The sequence below is a fragment of the Manis javanica genome, chromosome 1 (assembly GCF_040802235.1).
Source record: "Manis javanica isolate MJ-LG chromosome 1, MJ_LKY, whole genome shotgun sequence".
Lineage (NCBI taxonomy): Eukaryota > Metazoa > Chordata > Mammalia > Pholidota > Manidae > Manis > Manis javanica.
Window position 1 is genome coordinate 18,206,558 of NC_133156.1, and position 15,836 is coordinate 18,222,393.

At 39.2% G+C, this 15,836-nt stretch overlaps 1 long non-coding RNA gene across 2 annotated transcripts in view; it reads left to right on the forward strand.

The window, feature by feature from the left end:
• Positions 1-15,836, forward strand: part of LOC118971325 (uncharacterized) — an 86,209-nt gene that overhangs the window by 40,578 nt on the left and 29,795 nt on the right. Inside the window, exons 3-4 of one of the 2 annotated variants that reach the window (XR_005059730.2) lie at positions 858-1,265; positions 2,340-2,529. The exons of the other annotated variant lie outside the window; for it this stretch is intronic. This is a non-coding gene — a long non-coding RNA (uncharacterized lncRNA). The remainder of the gene's footprint in view (positions 1-857; positions 1,266-2,339; positions 2,530-15,836) is intronic. 2 annotated transcript variants of the gene reach the window in all.

A 15,836-nucleotide genomic window follows, 5' to 3' on the forward strand; every position in this document is an offset into this window, starting at 1 on the left:
GGATGGATAAGGTCCTAGCTTTGATTTGCCTCTTTCCTGGTGTAATTCTTAGCAATGTGTCACTCTAAAAATAATTGACATGTAGTAAATGATGTTAATTTATGAATTCAGCCATTTGACTGGAGCATACATCAATTTTCTATAGTGCTGTGGTCTGAATGCTGTTTGATCCATATCTAAAAGCAATCTCAGAGATCATATATGTAGCATAGCTGTCCTATACGGATGGTTCTGCCTAATCTGATAATACCAGTAATATAATGTTCCAACTTCATCAACACACATGTGACTCTATCCCAGAAACCACACAATGGTGATTTACATGACATCGCATTGCCCCTGTGCTGAAGAAATGGGCAAGTAATTGCTCAAAATGGTCTGGCAGGTTTTCAAAGAATCTATGAATCTTTGAAACCCTAATATTTAGTTATCAGTTACTGTGTGTGAGCTATTGTGCTAACTTAATTATATTATATCTTTTAAGTCCATTGCAAATTAATGAGATAGGTTATGCCACACTGACTTACTAACCATGAGACTGAGGCTTCAAGAGCTTAGGTTACGTGTCCAAGATCACACAGCCTGTAGGTGGGCTAGCTGAGACTCAAATTAGGCCCATGGAGCTCCTAAGTCCATTCCCGTTCCTTTTATACCATGCTTTCCTCCAGACACATCAATATGGAAAATTAACCTAATTTCTAAATGCAGACATTTATTTTTAAGAGGCAGCATATTATTGCATATCAATCAGACAAGTCATGAAATAACATTGACTTTGTGTTACATATAATTTAATTCATATATAAATCTAAAGACCTTAAAAATTAGTATAATTTTTAATTTTTTAGTCTTTTTAGGTTGTGGTCACTTAGGAAAACTGAAGATTCACCACATTTAGTGGCTGCAAAAAGTAGTAAACTAACTATCTTTCACAATCCTGCTCGCCAAATCTGAGAATGGTAATGGTATTTTTAAGGATTCAGTATGCATTTCAAATGCTGGCAGAATTCCCTGTGCAGGAGCTCTAATAATAGAAACAGCTCCACCAAACTTGGTTTTAATGTATTCCTGATATTCATATGTCAGGTTCCCTAAAGGTTTTATCTTGAAGTGTTAACAGGGAAATCTGTCACCAGTAGAGGACTAACTGAAGTCACAAGTCATATAACAAGCAGAAGAGACAAGTAACCTTCACTTGGATGCTGAAGACAATACCGGCAGAAACCCTGATTCAATCAATTTGCAAATAACTTGAAGACAAGAAGGTACTTAGTGGATAATGACTAATGTGTCCTACTTAAAACCAAATCCTTTTAAGCTAATCTAATGTGGTAGATCCAGGACAAATGATAGATGTACTCTCTCTTGATTGCAACAAATTTTTTGATTATCTGCATGTTACGCCCATCAAGGAACAGAATAGGAAAAAAAACCATGACCCAAAGCACACAGTCCTCTGGATTATCCTAACTACATGTTAAACATCTGGATGAAAATACCAGATGCTTTATTTCTACAATGTCAAATATGTACGTATAAACACAGCATATACACACATGTGCACACACACACACATAAAATACATGTATTTAGAAAAGTCTGAATTTGTGGTCTTCATATTATATTGGAATTTTCACATCATATAAACTTGCTTTAAAGTCCTATGTCCCAAATATGAAAGATATGAATAGTCTGAGAAGGTTCACAGGAAGGCAAGGAAAATTAATGAGACATCACAGAATAGTTTCTACTGGAGTTGTAGATAACAGGACAATTCAATCTGAGAAAAAAAGAGCAGATAAGAAATAATTTAATGTTTATTTGACTGTTACTACATGGTACCAAAGCAAGGAAAGTGTGTTGCCAGGCTATCAAGCAAGTCAAATGAATTTTTAAAAAATCTAATGATGCCATCAAAATGGTAATTAATGGCCTATGCATTTATTTTACCAATTTGAACTTTTACTAATAGCTGGGGCATCTTAAATACAGGAGTATGGTGGCCTTTGGGCAGTATTGCCTTGTTTGGGATAGAGAGATAGGTAGGTTTATTAGGTCTAACACAAAAACTAAGAGAAAATTGAAGAAATGATAAAGAGAGAATATAAAAGCCAGAGCTCCGGAAGCCAGAATAAGGGGTGTGGACCCTCCACGTGGTAGTAGAAGGCCCCGCTCACCTGAAGCCAGAGAGCCTTAGGACATAACAAAAGGCTGCCTCAGCCTGGAATCATCTATAGTCTTTCTGCCCTGATTAAAACTGTAAGGTTTGTAAAGCCGGGCGTTGGTGCCACATCGTTTCTGTTTCCCTACTTCGTTCCATCTTGCTTTTCCTTTGGTAGTTCCATCAGTGCCTCCTCTGAGGGTGCCTGCCTCACTCCATCCAACCCTTGAAGACCTATTACCCTTGAGTTGGTGTTTTGTGCTTCCTCTCCACTCCTGACAATGACTTCCAAGACTTCCTACCATCCTTGTGCATATTGCCCTCCAGGTTAAACCCTCAGCATCGGACTCTTTGCAGCTTCTAAGAAAGTAAGTGATAACCTGAAGCTACTTAGTGGGAAAAGCCTTTCCCTTGCAGAGAAATGTCCACTCACGCCTCAGACTCTGACCTTCGCCCTCACAGTATGAGTACATTTGGAAATGACTGTCCTGACTTTCCAAACATAAAACAGAGAACACTTGCTTAGGCAGAAAACAGGGTGAATGTGGGAATATATCTGGAGGCCGACAGAACGTGAGATTCTCAGGCTTTAATAGAATTAGCCTTTCCGCTTGCTCCAACATAAGGCTGACCCTGTCTCAGGCCTGTGTGATCCTACCCGAATGTACCGTGTGGTTAAGTTCCCTGGATGTGGAGTACGACGGTCAGGGTCAAATCTAGGCCCTTCCTGGCGGCGTGATCTCGGGGAAACTACCTGACCCTCTGTACCTCAGTTTCCTCAGCTTTAAAATGGGAATGGTGATAAGATGCCCCCCTCAGGGTTAGATCAGTAGGGGCTGAGTAAGGCCATGTGAGTGCTGAGAATAGTACCTGGCAAATAGTACCTGCTCAGTAAATAACTAGTACTTTAGTTATTAGTACTTACAACTGTGACTCTTACGGCTTCTACCCCAATGCTGAGTGCCCCTAAAGAAAAAATGAGCTGTCATTTCTTTCTTTCTTACCAAATAATTACTAATTGCCTGTGATGTACCAAAGCCTATTCTTGATATTTGCATGAAATGTTAAATTAGGGCAGGGACCATCAATGTTCGCGTGGGGGAGAAAGGCAGTGCAAATGAATACACTAAATCATCAAAAAAAAAATTATTTATATTTATAAATAATTATAAATTGTGACTGTTGCTATGAAGCAAACAAACCGGGTGCTGAGACAGCAAAATAATGGGGGAAAACATGTTTATTCTTAGGTTGGCCAGGAAAGGCCTCTCTCAGGTAATAACGTTGAAGCTGAGACCTGCAGCAATTTGAAACAGCAGAGTGAATGTGGGTGTGGAAACATGGGTACCTATTTGGAGACTGATAGGTCATGATGGGATTCACAGGACATGTGAAATAGGCAGTGGACTCTTCTTTCACTTCTTATGAAAGGGACAGAAATCAGTAGTAAAAAGATTCGCACCTAGCAGGTCAAAACTATTATTGTACCTTAAAGTTCTGTCCAATAGCATTTAAAGATTGCAGTTTAACTGTATACTGAGTGTTTATCCTTGCATATACTGAGAGTTTACCTGCATATAATGCCAAGGTTTTCAATTCTACTTCCAGAATTTACCCCCATGTCCTTTCACTTTTCTTCATCGCCACTGACCATCTTCTCAGTCTGAGCCACTGTGATCTGTCACCTGAACAAGTAGAGTGGCCTTTGTGGTCCACTTCATAGAACCTCCAGACGGAGCTTTACAAAATACAAATTAGATGACATCTTTCCCCTGCTTTAAACCTTTCCTTTTCCACTACAAATAAAATCCAGACTTCTTTCTGGCCTGAAAAAGGCCCATCTGAGGCTGACCGCAGCCCAGCTCCTGAACTGCAGGTTACTCTCTTTCTCTCACTCCAGCCCACTGCCCTTTCTTTACCACTTTCTTAAGTCTAAATAGTCAACAAAACAAGAAACCAAGTCTGATTTGTAGCATTTGTCAATTTCTGTGGTGTAAATACTCCCACCCTGACCAATGCCAAGCCACCACCCTGATGTCACCGCACAGGGGGGTGGGCAGAGGTGTGCCAGCATAGGTGTAACAATAGGCAACAGTTGGTATAAAAACATCAAGAGCACAGATAATAGTAAAATTTATAATATAATTAGAAAGGAATACATTTGAAGTAATTATTGCCCTTGTTGTAATGGAATTTAAGTAGGTTTGTAGCATTTATTTTTTAGTAATGTGTATTTGTAAAAGCTGGCTTACAAAATTCCTGAAAATTTAGCAACAGGCTCTCACGAGCTGGTGCTGGCTCCAGGGCATCACTGTTTGCACCCCAGAAGTTCTTGAACACACCTGCTTGGATTTGCATGATTATACAAAACCAGGAGAATCCTGGGCATTTTGTTCCTTATCTTGCAGTTCTGACCTCTCGTTGATGTACTGCTATGTCCCTGAAGCCTCTTAGGGAGGTTTATGTCATTATATTACCTTTGTGATCTGGGCAGTGGATTGGGATCCTAGGTCACCTCGTTAGGCCCCTGGGCTGCCATTTCTTGGTGATAACCTTACTGCTCATTGGTTTCCCCCAAGAACAAGGCACAGACTCAGTATCTCATTTTATCTTCCAGTTATGCATCTCTGTTCAAGTTGAGCAAAGAAAGAGATATTCTTGTTATATCTTGAAGACATCTATGTAGATCACACTGGCCTATCTTTTTCTTTGCTGACTTTATATTTGTTTATGTGCAAGACTTTTTTTTTTCATTGTCAGTCTCTTTTTCATCATCCTGTTAAAAGATAGTTATTTCTGAAATATTATTTGAGGTGGAACATTTTAAGATGACTATGGTAACTTCTATCTCTTATTCATTACAACAGAGCTTTTATCTTTTTTCTTCTTAATTGAGGTATCATTGATATACAATAATATGAAGGTTTCATATGAACAACATTCACCCATATTAGCAAGTCCCATTGCGATCAATGTCCATCAGCTTAGTAAGATGCTATACGGTCACTAATAGCCTTCTCTATGCTATATTGCCTTCCCTGTGAACTACCTATATTGTGTGTGCTAATTATAAGGCCCCTTAATTCCCTTCTCCCTTCCTCTCCACACACCCTCCCAACCCCTTCTCTTTGGTAACCATTAGTCCCTTCTTGGGTTCTGTGAGTCTGCTGCTGTTTTGTTCCTTCAGTTTTGCTTTGTTGTTCTGCTCCACAAATGTGGGAAATCATTTGGTACTTGTCTTCTCCACCTGGCTTATTTCACTGGGCATAATACCCTCTAGCACCATCCATGTTGTTACAAATGGTAGGATTTGTTCTCCTACCATTTCCTACCATTACACAATAAGTAATATTTCATTGTGCATGTGACCACATCTTCTTTATCCATTCATCTACTGATGGACACTTAGGCTGCTTCCATATCTTGGCTATTGTAAATAGTGCAGCGATAAACATAGCGGGTACATCTGTCTTTTTGAATCTGTGATCTTCTTTTCTTTGGGTAAAATCCTAGGAGTGGAATTCCTGGGTCAAATGGTATTTCTATTTTTAGTTTATTGAGGAAACTCCATATTGCTTTCCACAATGGTTGAACTAATTTACGTTCCCTCCAACAGTGAAAGAGGGTTCCCCTTTCTCACATCCTTGCCAGAATTTACTATTGCTTGTCTTTTGGATGTTGGCCATCCTAACTGGTATGAGGTGATGTCTCATTCTGGTTTTAATTTGCATTTCCCAGCATCTATGGAGATGATCATGTGTTTTCCTGTAGCCCACTAGTTTTTTGTTAAAACAGCTATTTTCTGTTCTTTATTGAGTAAATCATAGGTCTCCATGTCTTGAAATGAGCTACTGGGAAATCAATTTGTTCCTTGGGTTGCGTCATGTTTCCTTGATTTTCTGTGTTCCTTGAGGATCATTGCTGTTTCTACATTTGAAGTGGCATCACCTCCTCCCGTCTTTACAAACTGCCCTCTCCAGTGGTGTCTAGAACTCTCTGTCAGAAACCTGCACTCCCATAGAGGCTGTCCCGTTTACAGGTGACTGTCTTAGGTGGTGGTTCTTAGGGCCTCCGGGTCATGGCTGAGAGACACGGGCCGTTCCGGGGCCCTTGCAGCCCAGAGCTGGGGTCCCGTCTGTGTGGGTGGATGAGGCTCCTCCTGAGTCCTGTGGCATGTGGCGGCATCCGCAGCTCCCACAAAGCTGTTTTTGTCTGTGAATGGATACCAAGTTGTTGTTGAAGGAAACATGAATGAGGGACATCTTATTCAGCTGTGATGCTTGACACTTAAAAACTATCAAATTATCAGATGATAATATCTTACTCTATGGTCAACCTAAACAGCATATTTTTCTAAAAAGTTAATTGTTCTTTCCGAGTTCACTTTTTTTTTCCCCTAAAGACACCACTCACTTTTTTTTCTCAGCTAAGTGCAAATCCTCTGAGTTGTCTCTTGAGCATCCATCTCCTCACCCCTGCTTTTTACCAGTTTTGGTATTTATGGCTGAAGTGCCCCTCCTATACTCATTTATATTTTTTCCGACTGTTGCCTTTGGCATAGCTCATATCCTTATCTCCTTTCACTGGGCTGCTGTTAATTGTCTTCTAATTAGTTTTCCTGCCTCCAGTTTCTCTCCACACGAATCCATCTTCCTGACGCCAGAGGAACCCTCATGAAGCACAGGTCGGATCATGCCATGTCTTTTAAAACAGGCCAGATGGCTCTGACACTATCAGGATAAAATCCAAATTCCCTCATGTACTATTCAGGCCCTTCCACAATCTGGCTTCAGTCTGCCTATCTACCCTTTCCTCTCAGCAATTCCTTCTGCATTTGACATGCCCATGCTTCCCAGGTGAATTCCTCAGAACACTATTTCCTCAGAAATTAATAGCTGCAACACTGAACACATTTCCCGTGGCTTAAACAGAGGCCTGGTAGGACTTCTCAAAGCCAAGCTGTGTTGAAAAATATGACACCAGAATATATGTGTTTTGGCTATATATTGGTAAAACTATAGAGAAAAACAAGGGAATGATAAATTTAAAACTCAGAATAGTAGTTATCTTGTGTGGAAAGGAGGGAGGTGTGATAAGGAAGTTGTACACAAGGGACTTTCATGATGTTGGAAATTGTTCTGTATCTTTTTATTTTGGTATCACTAATGTACAATTACATGAGCAGCATTATGGTTACTGGACTCCCCCCAGGTAAGGGAATGAAACTGGATCATTGTCTAACCCCATACACAAAAGTAAACTCAGAATGAATCAAAGACCTGAATGTAAGTCATGAAACCATAAAACTCTTAAAGGAAAACATGGGCAAAAGTCTCTTGGACATAAACATGAGCAACTTCTTCATGAACATTATCTCCCCAGGCAAAGGAAACAAAAGCAAAAATCGTTCTGTAACTTAACCAAGGTAGTGCGTACATGGGTGCATAACATTTGTTGTTTATAGTTTCTTTTTCACATTTTAACATCTCTGAAATCAGTATGGTCTCATTATTTCTGGGAGTCATGTGACAGTTGTGATATAATTGTCTTTATCTTAGAAAGGTCTTACCTAATTTTTTCACTTATGTCACTCTTTTCTTTTGTGTGCATAAGAGTGGCATTTGACAAAAATCTGTCTGAAAGACATTTTGTTAAGTTTGAAATAAAAAATCGAAATGAGAAGAAAAATATCATCTGTGAATTTGCAACAAACAATAACTACATTTTCAAGTTTGATGGTAACCTAAGGATCTCTGTGATTGAAGTAGATTCCTCATGACTTGTTCTCTCATTAGGATTAATGCAGATTGTAAAGATGGCTGTTAAAACAGTAAGGTCAGTGTCTGATACCTAGTGGGTATGCACTATGCTGTTTATTGGGTTTCCAGTGATTGTTAATACTCAACTTAAATGACCCACTGACCTCCTTCACCAAATCTGGCCTTTTCTGGAAAAAAAAAGAAAGAAAGAAAAGAAGGACAAATGATTGGAAAGCCCACTTTAATAAATACCTGTCCTGATAAGGCAATCTGCATATATGTGCTAGTGAAGAAAGCTAGGACCCTTCAACTCAATAGATCTTCCCCTTGTGCTTGCCCTGCTGCTGTGCTTACGTGTGTCATGCTAACTGCTTCTGTTCTCTATATTCAAATATAATGTCCTGAAGTGACAGTGGCTTATGTTTTGTTATATATAATTCTATCTATATACTTAATCTGTCACTTGATTAACGGTTCTGTTTGTTTAAGTGGCACAACTAATCACTTCAAAATACAGGGTTTTGGTTGTGACTCAGCCATGTTTATGTTGCCACAGGACCGTAAAATTCTACCCATGAATCTAAGTTGGAAAACATTCTGTAATGTACGATTCTTATTTATTTGACTTGTGTTCTGTAAATAAAGAGAGACTGAGAGTTGGATAAAATGATTTATAAGGAAATCTCCATTTTTCTGTATTTACTGACCTTCAAGGGAAAAGTACTAGTTTGATTAGTCATAGGTCCAGTAGCAGACATACATTGGAACTAACGGAGACAGCAGGCGATACCTCAGATACAGGCTCACCCAGATTTTACATATGACCACATTTTGGACTTTTCAGATTCATGTAGGTACTACATGTCCAGATTATGATTTTTCATGGAAGTATATAAGTCTCAAATTTTATAGTCAGCCATAATCCTGCATTCTTTCTTATTGTTGACCTCTGTTTTTATTTGCATATTTTTCCTTTTCTGAAAGGGCTGCTCCTTTGTTCATTTGCAATCTCTGTTTTTCTCTTCACAGTACCAATGTAGTGCTAAGATCTTAACAACCACTTATTGAATTCTAACCCTACTCATTTGTGGGGTATAGACTTTATTTTGGATAGTATGTTCTATCCCTAAGCTCACTGGCACTATGAAAATGGAAGATTGTTTAGAAGTGGAACCTTGATGTTCTACTCAGTTCTAATATATTTATTGTCCCTAAACCTAGATCAGGGTATTTTGGGATTTCTGCATTTGCTCTTTGTTCTTAAGAAATTACAAGTCCTGGGATATATTTCATTGCCCCAAGTTATTACATATCAAAAATGAAATCTCCCTAAGAAGAATAAAATAGATGAGAAATTAATTGTGAATGTAGTTCATTTAAAAAAATTACACTTAAATCTATCGCTGAGAATACTTTTCTTAGTAAAGGAGATATCATGTAATTGTTATGTAAAATTTTAGAATGAAAGAAGTTCTTATGGATTTAATTCATTCAAATTTAATAAAAGAATTAATTGCTTCTTTAGTTAATTTAAATATTAGCAATACTCATCCTAATAGAGATTATTTAGAACAAAAAGACAATGAAGAATAAGCTTTAATGTTATTTGTCTTTCTAAAGATCATAGTTAAAAGCATCAACTACTTAATCTTATTTTTTGTGAAATAATTTTCAAAATGAATATTTTAGATCAGTGATCCAACTGAAACCCTGTTAAAAAGCAAGAGAAACATATTTTCAGGAATAATTCTTTTACTATATCTTACATTAAAGTCAAGGCCTTTCATAAACCTTTGAAAAATATTTGGAAATAGAGCATTGCAATTAAAAAAATTATTTCTCTTTCTCATGGCATATACACATTATATGTTACTTTCTCCCTGACAGTTTCTATAATTCTTTAATGTGTTTGGAATAAAGAATTTAGATAATAAAATTGCATTCTCTTTCTAAGAATATGCTGAAGGTCAGAAAGGGTAAATTAATCAAGCATTGAACTACTCAAAGGGCTCCCCAAAATATTTCCATTAGAAACAGTGAGGCTCTGCATTTATCTGAAAAAATAATGTTAAATTGGCCAGTTCAGCATTTGTTTTATAAGAAGCATGAATATCTGCTGAACAGCCTATTAAGAGAGAGAGAGAGAGAGACGCTGCAAACTTAGAAGTTCTGGGACTTGCAAAGTCTGGAACAGGGCTTTGGAGACTCCATGGCAATAAGAAGCCACAGAGCAGACTTCATGCTGTACAGCCCCGGAGTTCCCGGAAACTCACTGGAGTGTCGCAGGAACTCTGGCTAATCTCTGGTTTCTGAGGTGACTTACGGGATGCTCCAAGATCTAGAAAACCTGCTGTAATGAATCCTAGTTATTGCAGGGGTTGTCAGCTCCACAAAATCAGCTGGCAAAAACTCGTATGGTTCTAGAGAAGGGAGGAAAATATCAGGTTGCTGATCTCTCTTCTGTCATGATTGGTGTTCAGTAAGAGTTTCTCTAGAAAGAAACAGAATAGAACTAATATATATGTTATATATATAAATCTCATATTTCATTTCATTCTCCCTATGTATGTATGTATCTATCTATAGATAGCTCTCTCTCTACGTACCTGTCTGTGTCTGTGTATCTGTAGATACCTGGCCACTGTAGAAGTTCATTCTCAGGGCAACATGGAGTGACATACCGTCTCTCAGGGGAGTGTAAAGATCAGACATGTACTTTGTACTTTAGAAAGATCCTCGGAGTTGCAGTGCAGTAACTGAATAGATAGCCTAGGCCATTTCTGGGTGCCAGAATATCAGCCTGCGACTTTGGAAACAGCTAAACCAAGACACACTGGTAGAGTAGGGATGGAGGGAAGCCGGCGGATGGGAGTGGTGACTGGCCTAGTAATTGGTTGGCCATGAGTGGATGGGGGAGAGGAAGCACAGATGAACTGAATCGCCAGGCTCTCATGAACAAACCCATCTCTGGTAGTCCCATTAACAGAAGCAGGGGACACCGGACCTGGGACAGTTTGAATGTTTAGAGAGGGTCAAAAAAAGAGAATGCAGTGAATTTAGTTTTGTACCTTTTGAACTTGGAATACTTGTGGGTCATCCAAGTGATGCTGTCTAGGATAAGGCAGACAAGCGCAAATGTCTGTTTATGCCCGGAAACTTAATGAGTCGCCATTTTATTAAGACACTCTCTAGACAAGGAGATGAAACTCCCTGGGCCAGGACATCTGCTATCTAGCTAGGGTCTGAGAGTTTCTCAGCACCCAGATCAATCTCCACAGGCCCTAAACTGAGCTCAGAACGCAGAGCCAGGTGCTGGCTGGAGAACAAGGCAACACAGGGAGGAAGCCAGAGACTCTTTCCAATCTTTCCTTCATTATTCATCTGTATGAAATCATTCTGAAAGCATCAAGTTATCCAAGTAATAAATGAACTGATTTTGTTATCAGTTTGAAGGATGCAGTGGTTCAGAACATAGGCTTTTGAGTGGATAATTCTGGTTTAGAATTCCAGTTCTGTCACTCCATGACCTTAGGGAAATTCATCTCTCTAAGCCTCAATTTTTTAATCTATAAATGGGATGAAACTTCTCAGTTAAGTATGAAAATACCTAGCTCATCAGATTGTTGTAGGGATTAAGTGAAATAATGTCTGTAAAGTTGTAGCAAGTTGCATGTCTGGCAAATGCTGCGTGTCTGGGTAGTTGCTAGAGTTGCTGCCATGGTTATTAGGAGACATCCAGGGAAGGCGGGTATCTCTTTCCTACCGTTTACTACAGCAAGCAGGGATAAGGGGACCACAGAGCCACACACCCATTCACCCAGATGTGCACAGGGCCAGTGATTATACGTTTATTTGAAATAACAGAAAGCTTCATTATTTTCTTCCTTGAAGCCATAACCATGTTGTTCTGTGGAAATGTGGAAGGGAAATGCATCCTGTTGCTAAGTGATATGCTCATGTAATTACCTGGGAAACAGATGGCCGATCAACAGTAGACAGGTAATTGCCTTAGAGGTGGATTTAGTTAAAGATCGGAAATGATGATAAAAGGTATTGTCCTATGATAGTGGTATTAAGGTGGTTCATGGTCAATTATAATAAAAAATCGTACTGAAAAGAGCATCTTATTTCTACTTTAAAGCTAATAGGAAACCAACACATGCTCTATTACTGAGTCAAACTTTGGAGGAAAGTGGAACCACTCATTGTGCTAGACGAATGCTTTATTCTAGACTGCTTTTTCTTTCAAGGAAGGATTTGAGCATTTGGAAAGTCCAATTACGCATTCATTCAACCAACACTTATTAAACACCCATTATTATCCTTCCACGTACCTCCCTTCTTCCCCATTCTGTGCCTTCCTCCACTTTGCCCCCATTTACTCTAAACTACCACAAAAATTGAGAAACAGGCACCTTACACACATACAATGTTGATGGCAAGGTAAACTGAAATTACCTTTTAAGAAAGCAATATGCTCCTGTAAGTCAAGCACAAAGTATGCCTTTTGATACAGCAACTGCATTGCCTTGGAAATTTATCTGAAGAAAATAATTCAGCAGAAAAAACACCTATTTGTATGAAAACATTTATTGTATTAATATAATAATAATAAAAACTAGAAATAAATGTCCAATAAATAATAATTAAGAATGACAATCCTATATTAATTCTGCCTACTATTTAGCAGCTATTCATAATATTTGCAAGATCTCCTTAGAAATCTGAGCAAAACTAATGTTCCCTTAGATAAAATAGTTTGGCAACAATTCACCTGTGCCCTGTCAGTCATATGTAGAATAAGTCTGCAATATGAAAATGTTTATGGAAAAGAGCAAGCAAAAATGAACACAGCATGTTAGGAGGGTAGAATAATTTTTTTTTCAATCCTTAAAAACCCAAAGTTTATTTTAATATTATTTTATAGTACATTAAAAATGAACACCAAAAAGAACTGTTCTGAATGCAGTCAAAATCCATGATGGCATCTTGCAAGAAGCCAATGAAAAGGCTTCACTGCGTTTGGAATTCAAGTAATCTTAGAGAAATACATAGTTTTGTTTTTTTGGTGTTTTATCTCCCTTGTTTTCTATTGTGAGAGGCATTTACAAGTATACTGAATTTCTCTGGCTTATGAATTCAACTGTGCTGCTTTTCCACAAACAGCCCTGATTCTTTGTTTGGCTGTCAGAGTTGCTACCGCAGGAATCATGAGGCTGCCAGCCGAGAATTCAAGAGCTAAAATGAAGAGGGTTTCAAAATGCCAGCACACACACTGCTCCCCTCTTCTTGAGATTTTTACCTATATGTATTCCTATTATTTTATACATAAGTTTATTCCTATTAAACTCTAACCTTGTCCAGGGCAGGAACCATAAAGTGCATCTGATGTGAAGACATGTTCTCCATCTAAAATAAAATAAAATGTATTCACTAATCAGTGTATGTGCTGACAATGAAGAAGGAGAAGCTAGCTTTCCTGGGGACAGAGTTTTGTAGTTTTCCGCGTGCTCATCCAGGCATTGCTGTGGTTTTCTTTTTCCTTCAAATTTATAGATGTCAGTTTTCAATCACAGGATAGTTTTCCAACTGGAGAGGGAGAAGTTTTCATCAGCTGCTTTCACAGATGTTGTATCACTATTATTATCTTAGTATGATTGCATAAACAATGACTAAAATTATTCATAATGATTGATTTTTAAATTGAGAGAGAATCACCCTATCTGTAAATAGGAGAGGTTTATTCAGGTTGAAAACGTGTAAGGAAAACGCTCGCTTGCCAGAGACACTCGAGCTGCGGGTGTCTCCTGTCCCAGGCTGCAGCGTGCACACGCGACCTGCTGGGGCTCCTTCCCAGCCAGCTGCTGCAAGTGTAACAGTGTAATTCCAAGACTGTTTCCCTCAAGACTCAGAGTAGGAAGAACATTACCTGAAAATCCCCTTAGCAATGGATAAAAAACACACCAGGTGATCAGTGGTCTTCCTACTTGTGTATTTTTCTACCCAAACCTCACTCTAGACAAAAATTACTTGTAGCCCTTTGGTGACAGAAACAGATGTCTCAAAGAGAACGGGTTACACAATATCAGACTCGCCTAGCGGGGAAGCATTCTTCATTGACAGCCATCTGGGTTTTGACTGGATGATATGTGATAATGCAAAATATTGCTGCATAGTTCCTGTGGAGGTTTGGTTAATAGCACCAGTGATGAGTCCACCAAGGCCATTCCCAGGGAGCAGCTGCATATATACACGTGTGTGTGTGTGTGCATGTGCACATAGAGGTATATGTGCATATATGTACATATATGCATGTCTGTATGCGTGCATATAAATGATTTTAATTCCATTTGCCAAATGCATTTTTGGTTTATATTACTTCCTCAATTCCAAGGTTACTGATATAAAAACAACACCAAAAGCAAAGCTGTTACTTTGATATTTTTTCAAAATTAAAGATGTGATTTCCCAAGTGAGTACAGCAGACTTTGGGACATTAATTTGTGAAATATCAAGGTCCTGAAATTTTTCAACTCAGAAAAGAAGGGTAAGATCCCAGACATGAACTCCCCTTTTGAGGTGCTCACTGTGTGAACAAACTTGCGAGGCACCCAGGGTCCACGTTACCCCGCACCTCCTTTGGGTCCTAAGGCACCGTCTCAGGGCAAGGCAGTCTCCGTGTCAGCCCCTCATTTCACAGAAGGCAGGTGTAGCCCTGCACAGGTAATTCCATGAGGAGGCAGGAAAGCCCAGGCTTCTTGGGGGCCTCTTTATTGTAAACTGAATAGATTTCTGAATGAACCAGAACTTTAATTTCCAGAAAGATAATCATAGGCATGGAAAGGAAGGCTTGTCTGAAGTGCAGGAAATAGCCTGCAAATCTAATTTTAGGACTGTGAATCTCAACAGCATCCTTTACATATTACAGAACACGCTGCTGTTTCCTGGGCCTCTTCAGGATCTGTCTGAACATATGGAGGATGAGAAGACCTCTCCTGTTTGCTGAGAGTTAAGCAAACGCTGTTGAGGGCCCCATTTTATCTCCTTTAGTTGTGCTCTGTGCCCTGCATAGGGCCCTTTCTGCCATGTCCATACTTTGGGCCAGGGGTTATGGCTAAGACATTATTTAATTTCCTTCTCAAACCATCTTTTTTCATGTAAGTTGGCTTTATCATGCCTCTAAAATTTCCTCATTAGAAAATGACCAAGCTCTCTGAGACTTGAGACCTTACCTGATAGCACTGTATACAGAGGTGTCTGGATAAGATTTCCCTCATTTAGAAATGAAGGGAAACCCGTTCATCCACTCCACTAGCAGGATTCGGAGCATACAGTAATCTACTGGATTTTGCTAGAAAAACCTTTGTTTGTTGAGGCAACTGGTGGAACTGGGGTCTGAGATGGACCTGTAGGAGCTCTGATTTTAAGAAGCTCAAAATAACTACAGACTCCATCTAGGGAGCACCCCATACCTGTAAAGCACTTACCATATACCATTGTTAGTGTTCCCCAAAGCTCTGCAGGGTGCATAGTACAGTTGGGGCACTTGGATTCAGAAAGGTCCAGAATTTTGCCCAAGGTCATCCGGAAGGTGAGGTGCAGAGCTGGGATGTAAACCTGGGTCCAAGAGACTCCATTCTTCCCACTGCTTTGTTCTGCCTCTCAGGACAAAACCCTGTAAGAAAGAAATGCCAGGAAGACATGATGCAGACATCTTAGTTTGTGTGAATACATTCCATTAACAATATCTGTTTGGATTGTAGGATTCCAAATGATTTCAGACCCTAGCAATTGGAATAAGTGTCTTTACTGAGCCAGTCCTAGGCCAGGCTGCTAGGATCCAAATCTTCACGTTTATTTGGTACATGGCCACTGGCTGACTGTGTGATTTGGGTCTGTTACTTCTCTGGGGTTAG